The sequence below is a fragment of the Acinonyx jubatus genome, chromosome B2 (assembly GCF_027475565.1).
Source record: "Acinonyx jubatus isolate Ajub_Pintada_27869175 chromosome B2, VMU_Ajub_asm_v1.0, whole genome shotgun sequence".
NCBI lineage: Eukaryota > Metazoa > Chordata > Mammalia > Carnivora > Felidae > Acinonyx > Acinonyx jubatus.
Genome location: NC_069385.1, coordinates 33,118,863 through 33,129,868, shown reverse-complemented (window position 1 = coordinate 33,129,868; position 11,006 = coordinate 33,118,863). Strand labels below are relative to the sequence as shown.

Here is an 11,006-nt window from a genome sequence, read left to right as displayed (position 1 = left end):
AAAAGGAAAGAAAGAAAATATGAAAAGCGTGAATATTGACTGGCATAGAGAGGAAAAAGGAGAAAAGAGGGATTGTAGAAATAACATAAGAGAGTCTCAGATTTTATTCTGTTGCATTGTCTCAGGTTGGCTTTCTGAGAAGCAGAGCCTCAGACAGGATTCTTATGGAAGACGTTTGTTGATGGAATCTTCTCCAGAGAGAGAAAGTTGCAAGAGCAAGATATCTGACAAAAAGGAAAGCTAAGTCAAGATGAGCTATGGCCTGGCTTCAGCCAGGCCCCACAGGGGACACGCTGACCACAGCTGTCCCACAGAGTTTGTCATGCCCCGAGGAGAGGCCAGCCTTTTGAACCTCTGTGGGCAGTCACTGGGTGCCAACTGTTCCACCGTCCATCCCTGGGGCAGGGCATGACCTCCCAGGCAGGAGACTCTCACACAGCTGAAGGCTCGGCCTTTGTGACAGGGGAAGGTGTGAACCATCAGAGGCCAACGCTCACACCAGCTGGGGCATGGTCGCCTCAGCCAGATGACAGGATCCAGGGGGGCACCGGCTGCACCCATGACCCACCCGTTCAGAATCGGTCTGGTTTGCCTTGACAAAAGTTCAGGTGACTGGAATAGCTTATAAGATTCCTCATGTTCCTACACACCTTGGAGTCCTAAATGTTGACAAGAGGCTTCTCCACTGATGAGAGTTTGACATTTCCTTGGGGAGAAATTAACCACACTCCAAGCTCTTCTCTCAGTTCCAGAAATTATTATTTTTTTAAGTTTATTTATTTATTTAGAACAAGTTGAGGAGGGGACGAGGGGGTATGGGACAGCGGATCTGAAGCAGACTCTGTGCTGACAGCAGAGAGCCTGATGTGGGGCCAGAACTCATGAACTGTGAGATCATACCCTGAGCTGAAGTCAGACGCTTACTGAGCCACCCAGGTGCCCCTAGGTGTCCTCGTTTCCAGAAATTACAAAGAGTTAAAGGAATTCTGGTGATTTCCTGTCTGTCTGGATTATTTTTTTTTCTTTCTTTTAAAAGGATTTTTTGAAGGCCACCTGACATGCTCATATCCTTTTGAGCAATACTAAAGTTCTATATTGAAAAAAAAATAGGTGTGGCAGGGGAGGATCTATCTTTTGAAAAGAAATGGCTGGCTTCATAGCATTAATTTTTTTCTTACAAATCTGCCTGAAAGAGAGAATGAAAGAAAACGTGTCTTTTAGGTTCTTTACCGTAAAGCAATTCTAGACCAATTTCAAGGAGATTTCAAGGTAATCCTCAGCAGTTCTTCGTATAAAGTAAGAGTAGTGTACTTCTTATTATAAAGGTAATTTGATTTCCCTGATAATTATTAGTTAGCTATTAAGTCTTTTCTAGGGTGTGCCTTGGAGGACAGAAGCTTAGATTTTCTCTTTCAGAAAGCCTCCGGTTCTCTTTTTTACGGGATCATCGAATGAGTGGGGCCGGGGGGGGGGGGTACAATTCTGCTTAATCCAATGCCCTGTCTCTGCTGGTGTTTGGCAGCTCATGTACGTGACCTCAGCATCCTGTGTATTTTCTAAAGTGGCATTTCTAGTCCTTTTGGAAATTCATCAGGGAAAGGTCCATGAACATTTCTAGAGTATCTTGTAAAAAACTGTATGCTTCTGGAATCCCAAGCATAAGAGCCAGGAATCATAACAAAGTCTAGGTCAGTAGGAAGACAAAGAACACTCCTCGTGTGCTTCTGTTAAGAGGATTTGTCCATCACCTTCATCAGATCACATGATCTGTTTTATTCTCCAAGGGCCTTGCACAAAAGGCACACTTAAAGTAAACTACAAAATTCCACATCTTCCTGCCTGCTGGTCAGACTATATTCCTTTTGATGGGGTGCATGTGGTGGCGGGGCAGGGGCGGGGTGCAGTCAGGGGACAGGATGATCTTTCCCTTCCCAAAATCTATGCTTTTAATTTTCCAGGCTTTGGCTCTATATGCATATTCAGCCCTTGGATTTCCAAAAATAATACTCCTCCCGGCCCCCTTCCCCAACCCAAACCCTCTTATTTTCTTTCTGAAAAAAGCCTGGCTTGTGTAAATAAAACATTGCCAAGGCTTTGCTTCTAAGCAATTTGGTCTGCTCTGAATTTACAAAATCCATGCAGCAATTCATTTGACTTCAGGCTCCCTCCCCTGGAAAGCAGTGTATATCTGAGTATTCTTGTGAAAGCCAAAACACAGCTTGAATTCTGGAGATGTGCAAGGAAGGACAAGGAAGAGCAGCTACCTACTGTAGCCAAACACTGGTCCCAGTACATCAGTACCTGTTTGTAGAATTAAATCGAATGCTGCGGACGTAGCTAGAGGTTTCCAGCAGGTATGGGGAACCAAGCCATCCTCACCAGCTGGCAGCACATCCAGGCCTTCCTGGAGGACTACACAGCACAGTGACTCATCCTTTGTCCTTCTCACGCATCAGAGAGAAAACAGAGGTCCTCAGATAAAATTGCCGTCAATCCCTGCCCACTCCCAAACTAACCCCAGTTGGTGCCCAGTTCTTCCCCCTCCTGACTCAAAACAGGAATCATTCCTATTTCCATCTAATGCTGATTCTGGAGAATGTCTAATTGTCTGTTAGGACATGAAGTAAGTGACTCCATTTCTCTGACTCCTTGGCTGATTCAACATCTGTCGCATCTGTCACTCCACCTTTGTGCTCCTCTGTTTTTGGCTCTGCTTTCCCGGTCCTGTGTCTCTAGACACATGTCTGTCTCCCACTGGACTGTAAGCTGCTCAAGCGTGGAGACTGTGCCTTATTTGTGCTTACCTTCAGAACATACCATACTGCTTGCGTGTGATTGCACTCCTTACAGGGCTGTAGAATGTCACATGCTTCGAGGAAATTAATATGGGAACATTGCATAAAGTAGGTTGAAGAATGAAAAAAATATGTTGATGGGGATAACTGTGAGAAAACTATTGTAATCATTTAGTTGCTAGGCAAAGAGCACTGGACTAGCCAATTGTGGCGAGGAGAAGGACTGTGCGCAGGCTCGTAAGGAGGAAATTGGAATCAGAGAAGATTCCTGGTTTGCAAGCCATTGTCAGATCTTTACAGGGGCACCTGGGCGGCTCCGTCGGTTGAGCGCCTGACTCTTGATTTTGGCTCAGGTCATGATTTCCCAGCTCATGAGACAGAGCCCTGTGTCAGGCTCCATGCTGATAGCACAGACCCTGCTTGGGATTCTCTCTCCTCCTCTCTGTGCCCCTCCCCCTGTTCATGCTCTCTCTCAAAATAAATAAACATTTAAAATAAATAAAAATCTTTATAATATTCATTCATTCATTAAGTATGCAGTGCCCCTTCTCATGCCAGGCCCTAATTCTAAGACCTGGAGATACAGAGATAAACAAAATAAGAATATAAACTCAGAAGAATCAGATTTAAGTACTGCAGTCAATTGTTTTAAGCTTGCCAAGTTTGATAGGTATTGGCAGTTGGAAATCTAGGACTGGAGCTTTGGAAAGAGTTCAGATATTGAGATAAATATTTAGGAAAATATTATGCAAAGGGAACAGTTACTTTAGGATTCCCAAGGGTAATTATTGCAGGAAGGATTAAGAAGAAGATATAGTCTTGTGAGATCTTTGAAATATATATTTGGAAACATAAAGCAAGCATCCTACGAACACTTAAGCAAGAGAAACAGAGGTTACCTCTTTTGAGGGAACACCAGTTAAGACACATTAAGGCAGAAGCTGAGCTAGTCATCAGGACTAGTCACACATATTCTGGTCTTCCCTTCCTTCTGGAAACATGATAGGATTATCTGTCCTCAATCCTCTTTGAATTAGGTGAGACAGTATGACTTGCACCCTGAGTGTAGTGTGCCTGACTCCCAGCTGGAAACTTTAAGAGACAGAACACAGTTTGCCAAGTGTCCTTCTCTCCTATGTCCTCATTAAAGAATATATTTAGATGAAGCCATCTATTAGGCTGGGTCCCTGAATGACCACGTGAGCAAAGCCACTTTACTGTGCTGTACTTGTAGCATGAGTGAAAAATAAACCTTTGTTGTGTTAAGCCACTTAGCTTTAAGAGTTGTTTGTTACTGCAGCATTACCCAAGTGATCCTGACTGATACATAGGCTAAACTGCTATAATTAAGAACTCAAAAATCTGTATGCCACATAGTCCTTCATGGTCACAGGTCCCTTCCGTTTTATAGCCTTCCCAACCTCCTTGTGTGTTTCCTCATTCTCATGGTCAAAAGTTGTTCACCAGCTCCACATTCACACTCCAGCCCCACGAAAAGAATGAACGGCAATCAACTTATTTTTAAGGAAGTGACATTAAAGTTGCACATATCACTCTTCCACACATTCCATTCATGAAAGCCTGGTCACAGAGCCACACCTAACAGCAGGGGTGGCTGGTAAAAGTAGTAACCAGCAGTTATGCACCCTACTAAATCTGGAGTGAGATCAATTCTTTAAAAAGAAGAAAATGAATGGATACTGGTGGCAATTTACAGTGGCTGCCATAGGGTTCATGGCATGTCCAAGGAGCTAACATAAACGTAGTATAGCTATCGCTGGAGAATATAGTGAGATAGAGAGGGTGGCTCAAGGAGAGGTGGCAGGAAAAAAAAAAAAAAGAAGAGATGGCAGAGGTAAGTGAGGTCAAGATCAAGGAGGGCCTTCCAAGATTTATTTAAAAGTAATGGAAATCCATTGAAGAGTTTTAAGTGTGGGAGCAACACAGATTTGCATTTTAGAAGATTCTTCTGTTTGCAGGAGGGAGGATAGATTGAAAAAGACCAATTAGGCAGCTTTTGTAGGATCTAAGTAAGTAAGAGCTGGTAGTCACTTAACTCCATAGCAGAAGCTCTGGGGACAGGGAGAGGAAGATGAATTCCATTGTTATGTAGAATCCAAAATCAAGAATACTGAAAGGTGTGGTGAGAGCTATGAGGGCTGAGGGAAACCAGAGGGTTAAATATCTTCTCAGATTTCCTGGCTTTAGGATTGAAGTGGATAGTGCTATCAAATCCTGGAGGGAAAATTCTGACAGAGAATCAGGTTCACTGGGAAAGAAACAAGTGTCATTTTGATCACATTGTGTTTAAAGTGCCTGTGGGGTGTCCAAATGGAGATATTTGGCAGTTAGTTATATGTCTATGGTCTTGAGTACAGGTGAGGGATCTAGGATAGATCTGAAGGATTGGGAATTGTTAACGTATGGATGACAATTAAATCCAAGGAACTGGTCAAAATGGCCTGGAGAAAGTGGGTTGGGAAGAAAAGGGAAGCTCTGAACAGCATCAACATTTGAGGAATGGGAAGAGAGGGAGGGGCCTAACATCATATTGAGAAGAAAGTGCCGGAGGGAAGACGGAAGAATCAGGAGATACATGGCTTCATGGATGCTGCAGGAAGCAAGACTTTCAAGGAGAAAGTGAGCAAAAGTCTAAAATGTAATGAGAAATAAAGCAAAACAAGACCAGAAAACAGGTTTAGATAAAGTATAGTCCAAACAGTACAAGGCAGAAAGCAAACGAAACTTCAAATCATTAAAAAAAAAAAAAAAAAAGAAGAAGAAACATGCAATAAAACGATTGAGGTGAGATCAAATAGAAGAGCTATGTCATAAAAGGAAAAGGGCAAAGCAAAGATTTTCAGATTATTTTTTAAATCAAAATTCAACTATGTGCTGCTTACATGATACTTGACAGAAAACACGATATCACTAACAGTTTTTGATGGAATAAGCAAATACCACTGAGAGAATCTGAATACTATGATTAATAAATACTACAGAATGGCTAATTCCACAAAGAAGCCATTCCAGGTTCAGGAAATCATACAATGATTAAATCTGAAAGCCCGAAAGATGAAAAATGTTTTGAAAACATCATCAGGGTAAAAACTCAAAAGCGCTTAAAAGCAACAACAACAATAAATCACTCAGCATAGGTGGGTGAGGTGGCAGTGGTGGTGGCTAGGTGGCTGGGCAGGTGGGTTCAGGCGTTGGGGCCAACTGCTGCCAGGATCCTGCTGGAGGCAAACAAGTGCATCATTGAGGAGATGCTGGCACTCAATTTCGAGAATGCAGCCCCTCACAGCAAACCAGAAGCAGCAGTCACATGTGCAGATTTCGATGGAGTCCGCTATCGTATTTCAAATCCTAATGGAGACAAAACAAAAGTGATGGTCAGTATTTCTTTGAAATTCAGCAAGGAATCGAGGCACATAGTGCTGATGAGTTATTAAAGAGAGTGTATGGGAGCTTCTTGGTAAATCCTGAGTCAGGATACAATATCTTTTTTGCTATTGTGACTTTGGAAATCTGCCGGCATCCAAGATTCCACTGTGCATCAGGTTGGCATGTTGAAATGAAATTGTTTTGCCTCTGTCTTTGAGAAATTCTTCCAGTTCCAAGAAGAGGATAAAGAAGGAGAGAACAGGGCAGTTATCCAGGTAGGGATGATGAGACCATGTATGCCGAGTCTTAAAAAGACAGAGTCACAGTGGTCTTCAGCATAGTGCTTAAGGATGTTGATGATGTGGCCATTGGAAAAGTGTTCATGCAGGACTTCAAAGAAGGAGGCAGAGCCAGCCATACAGCTCTACAGGTTCTCTTTAGCCACAGGGAACCTCCTCTCGAGCTGAAAGACAGATGCTATCATGGGTGACAACACTGGCTATCTTAGCTTCATGCTGTTCCCTCACTACACCAATGCCAGTCTTAAGACAACACCATGTTCTGGGTGATTCCCACGTTCTGGGACTATTTGCACTACCACATCAAGGACTTTCAGGCCCATATTCACACAAGTATGCAGGCAAACACATTCCTCAAGGTGCTAAATCATGCATGCCCAGGTGCCAAGAAAAAAGAAGTGAAAACAATCACTGGGAAGATGTTTTCATCCAGCTAACTCTTGGGAACAGGATGAGGAAGTGGCTGGCAACTGAAGGCTGGAACACTTGCTACCAGATAATGTAGCTTTAAATGTTTCACCTCTTCGGGTTCTTAAGGGATTCTCCATTTTGGTTCCATTTTGTACATGTTTGGAAAATAATCTGCAGAAACAAGCTGCACTTGCAAGGAATTCGTAGTTCTCAGGAATTAAAAAAAGGAAAAAGAAAAGGTGTGTGTGTGGGGGGGGCGTGTGGGTGGCTCAGTTGATTAAGCATCTGATCAGGTCATGATCTCGTGGTTCATGAAATCAAACTCCAAGTCAGGCTCTGTGCTGACAGTGCAGAACTTGCTTGGAATTCTCTCCCTCTCTCTCTACATGTTTTTAGGGGTTATTTTTAATGACCTCTGATGACCAAACCAGCCTTTGGAACATTCTCTGTCCTCCTTCTGACTCTACTTGTGGTGTGTCCATGTTCATTATAATCTCAAAGGAGAAATAAAACTTTGTAAAAAAAAAAAAAAAGCAAAAACGACAACAAGAAACCAATCTTATTCTGAGCATTTTGGTAACTTTTTTTTGTGTGTACTTAGCTATACTTTAAGTAGTTGCTTTGTATGAGATAGTTAAAAAGGCCAAACATACAGGTGTTTTTTTTTTCCTTTTTTTGTCAGTGAAGTTGCTGTTTATTTATTTATTTTTCCGGCCTGTTTTATATATGTGTGAAACAGTGTTGTCCAATGATAAACTAGAATTTTATTTTTCTGAATTGTTCTAAAAAAAGCAATTAACTGAAATGAATTATAGATTGAAATGTAAAATGCAAAACTATAAAACTTCTAAGAGGCAACATAGGAGATAATCTAGGTGATCTTGGGCTTGGCAATAATGTTTTAGATACGCCACCAAAAGCATAATCCATGAAAGAAAAAATTAATAAGTCAGGTTTTATTAAGATTAAAAGGTTCTGTTCTGTGAAAGGCTAGCTAAGAGAATGAAATGAAAAGCTTCAGACTAGAAGAAAGTCTTTACAAAACATATCTGATAATATACAAGGAATTTTTAAAACTCGATAAAAAGAAAACAAAAATCCAATTAAAAAGTGAAGAGAAGAGGGCATCTGGGTGATTCAGTTGGTTGGTGTCCAACTCTTGATTTTGGCTCAGGTCATGATCTCACAGTTCTTGGGTTCGAGCCCTGCATGTAACACCACACTGAGCCCTACATCAAACCCTGCATTGGGCTCTGTGCTGGCGTTGGCCATGCAGAGCCTGCTTGGGATTCTCTCTCTCTCTCTCTCTCTCTCTGTCTCTCTCTCTGTCTCTCTGCCCCTCCCCCACTTGTACTCTCTTTCTCAAAATAAATAGATAAACTTTAAAAAAGAAAGAAAGAAAAATTCAAAATCAATATTAGCAGGTCTGTCTCATGTCACTAAAAAAATCCCCAACAAATTACTCTCAGAGGCTAAAATTTAATTAATGTACCTTTTTGTTAGATATTTTTGGTACTTGTAAAATGTACCCTTAGTTAACTGAAAGAGTTGTATTCTCAAAACAATAAAAGTCATTTTCCAAAAATTATAGCTTTTACTTTGGAAACATTGAGCTTTAGCTCTTATTTCTAATAGTACTATAAATAGCAGGGCCAGGCTCTGTTAAGATAATTACTGTTGTGTGACAATGAATCATGTTGCCTGCACATGGAAGAATGCTTATTGTTTTGCTCTTTATGCATTCAGCTCATCAGAAAGTGATTTCAAGTGCTTTGGGTTCAGGGGGCCAGGGAACACTCCTTATAATCCCAGTAAACATTGTTATCAGACACAGGTGAAGAATGTTCCCACAGGTCCCATACTGATAAGGAGCTAGTTCTCTATTAAAATCAATAACAAGGGTTATATTTGAATTCAAAGAGCTTAGTTCATAACAGTACTTAATACCAGGCCATGGCATCAAAGGCTGAGTAAAGATCAGCAAAAATGAACAAACTTGCTCCTTTAGCAGAGTTTCTATGAGGTGCTCCTAACAGAATAGTCACAGCTATTAGTTTAAGCCCAGATGTACAATTTATTAAGAAGGAAAATGATGCAAACCTTACCTTGAATGCCCAATGTGCTATTGGTTAAAATATGGGGGTGTAGAGGTTTACTTATTTTTTTAAAACAGCCTAGATTGTACTATGTCCAAGCAAATAATGGTATTGTTAGAGAGTAGATGTATGTTCTTTTTAAAGAATGTTTATTTATTCATTTTGAGAGAGAGAGAGAGAGAGAGAGAGCAAGCATGAGCAAGTGGGGAAGGGGCAGAAAGAGAGGGAGAGAAAAAATCCCAAGCAACAAATCTGACAGTGCAGAGCCTGACATGGGGCTTGATCTAAGGAATCCTGAGATCATGACCTAAGCCAAAACCAAGAGTTGGACGCTTAACTGATTGAGTCATCCAGGTGCCCTTAGATGTATGTTCTTAAAAAGGTCTGGAGGCAGAAAATGCTTCCTGGGCACTTAATTTTTCTAGAGGTTGCCCTACCAACTTGGGAGAATTTCTGAATCTAGTCAGAAGGAAACTTTAGATATTTAAAAACATTTTTCAGCATTTCATGACTGTTAGACAATAAACAGACTCATCAAATATCATTTCCATTTGAATTTAACCTCCCTCAGTTGAGTCAGCCTGGAATTTTGACCTGAAAAAGAGCTGAAAATATTTTATAAGCTTTGGATGTATGACAAGTGGCAGCAAGGGCCATGTTTATTCTCGGCATCATGAAGGCTGGCACTTACTGTCCACGGGGCTGGCACCAGGCTGAACACCTTGCACACTTTTGTCATTCAATCCTCAAATCACTGTGTGGTCAGGGCTATTGTTAGCCTTACTTTAAAGATAAAGTTGAGAGCCTTAGAGGTTGAATATTTCACTCCTGAATCCAGAGCCTGGCATTTTCACCAATTCTATCAATGAACAAATGTAAAATGTACATCTGAGCAAGATGATAGATATATGGGAGACGTGGAGAAATTTATCTTTTATCAGTCCTGTGGAAGTATAGTTGACTCCTTTGAAGGAGATCAAAGGTCAAAGGAGTGGTTTGGAAGAATTGACACATTCTTCTCTTTTTTTTTTTTTCTTCCAGATTTCCCATGTATGTCTGACCATGAGCAGTTAACACCCAGCTCCTTATGGAGCTCTATTTAGATCCTCATCAATCACTACCATTCCTTTGTTTTTCTAGCCGTTTGTCTACCAAACAATTCAGCAAACACATTGGATTCCCACTCTCAGTGAAGGATCAATAGATAAACAAGGCAGGATGCCTGTGTACTTGGGAGATACTACATACCTAGTAAGGTAAGTGATACATTTAAACACAATCTATTGGTGGTGCAGTGCTTTCTCCTTCCTAAACATGCTTAGTGTTCATTTGGGGTTCATATACGCCTTGTGATAGATCTTGGTGTTTACACTTTCAAGTGTGTGCACCTCTGACTCTCTGAGATGCTATAAACCTCTTCATGTTTAAGCAAGGTGATGCTTTACTCCAGAAGATGCTTTCTCCAAAACTAATTATCTTCTCAGACCTGACTAATGTGGCATCATATTTACAGATATTTATAGCAAAGTCTAGAAATGAAAAGAATTTATTCTAGGAATTAAAAAAGCATCAGCTTTTGATAGTTGCAATACTTAACACTATATGACCAAGAGACAACCACAAATCCAAAATATTACATTAAAACAGATCAATTTGTACCAAATTACAAATCTAAACTAATGAAATAATTTCATTGTATGTGCGAGAAAGTGAACAGATATTTTTGTCTCAAGAATTACTAGAATAATTTACAAGTGACATTTTACAAATAGGACAGGTGTATGGATTTTTACTATTACACAGTTAGAAATTTCAGATCCTTACCAATCAGCATTTACTTTTGTATGAAACTGTCCTAAGGAGAAAATCAAATATGGGAACAAAAAATTAAGTATAAGCATGTTAAACATAGTATTATTAATATATTACTAAAAAAACCCCCACAAACTTTGGGATAAAACCAAAATAACCATCAAGAGAAGAATGGACTATCAGGTAGGCATACAAAATGTTTTCAT

The 11,006-nt window shown here is 40.6% G+C and overlaps 1 long non-coding RNA gene and 1 pseudogene across 1 annotated transcript in view; both read left to right on the top strand.

Annotated features, from left to right (window-relative positions):
• Nucleotides 1–4,641: 4,641 nt before the first annotated feature.
• LOC106975468 (actin-related protein 2/3 complex subunit 2-like) lies at nucleotides 4,642–6,918 on the top strand (annotated as a pseudogene).
• A 3,125-nt stretch (nucleotides 6,919–10,043) lies between these two features.
• LOC128315522 (uncharacterized) overlaps nucleotides 10,044–11,006 on the top strand; it is a 46,671-nt gene continuing 45,708 nt past the window's right edge. Inside the window, exon 1 of the long non-coding RNA XR_008298340.1 lies at nucleotides 10,044–10,244. This is a non-coding gene — a long non-coding RNA (uncharacterized LOC128315522). The remainder of the gene's footprint in view (nucleotides 10,245–11,006) is intronic.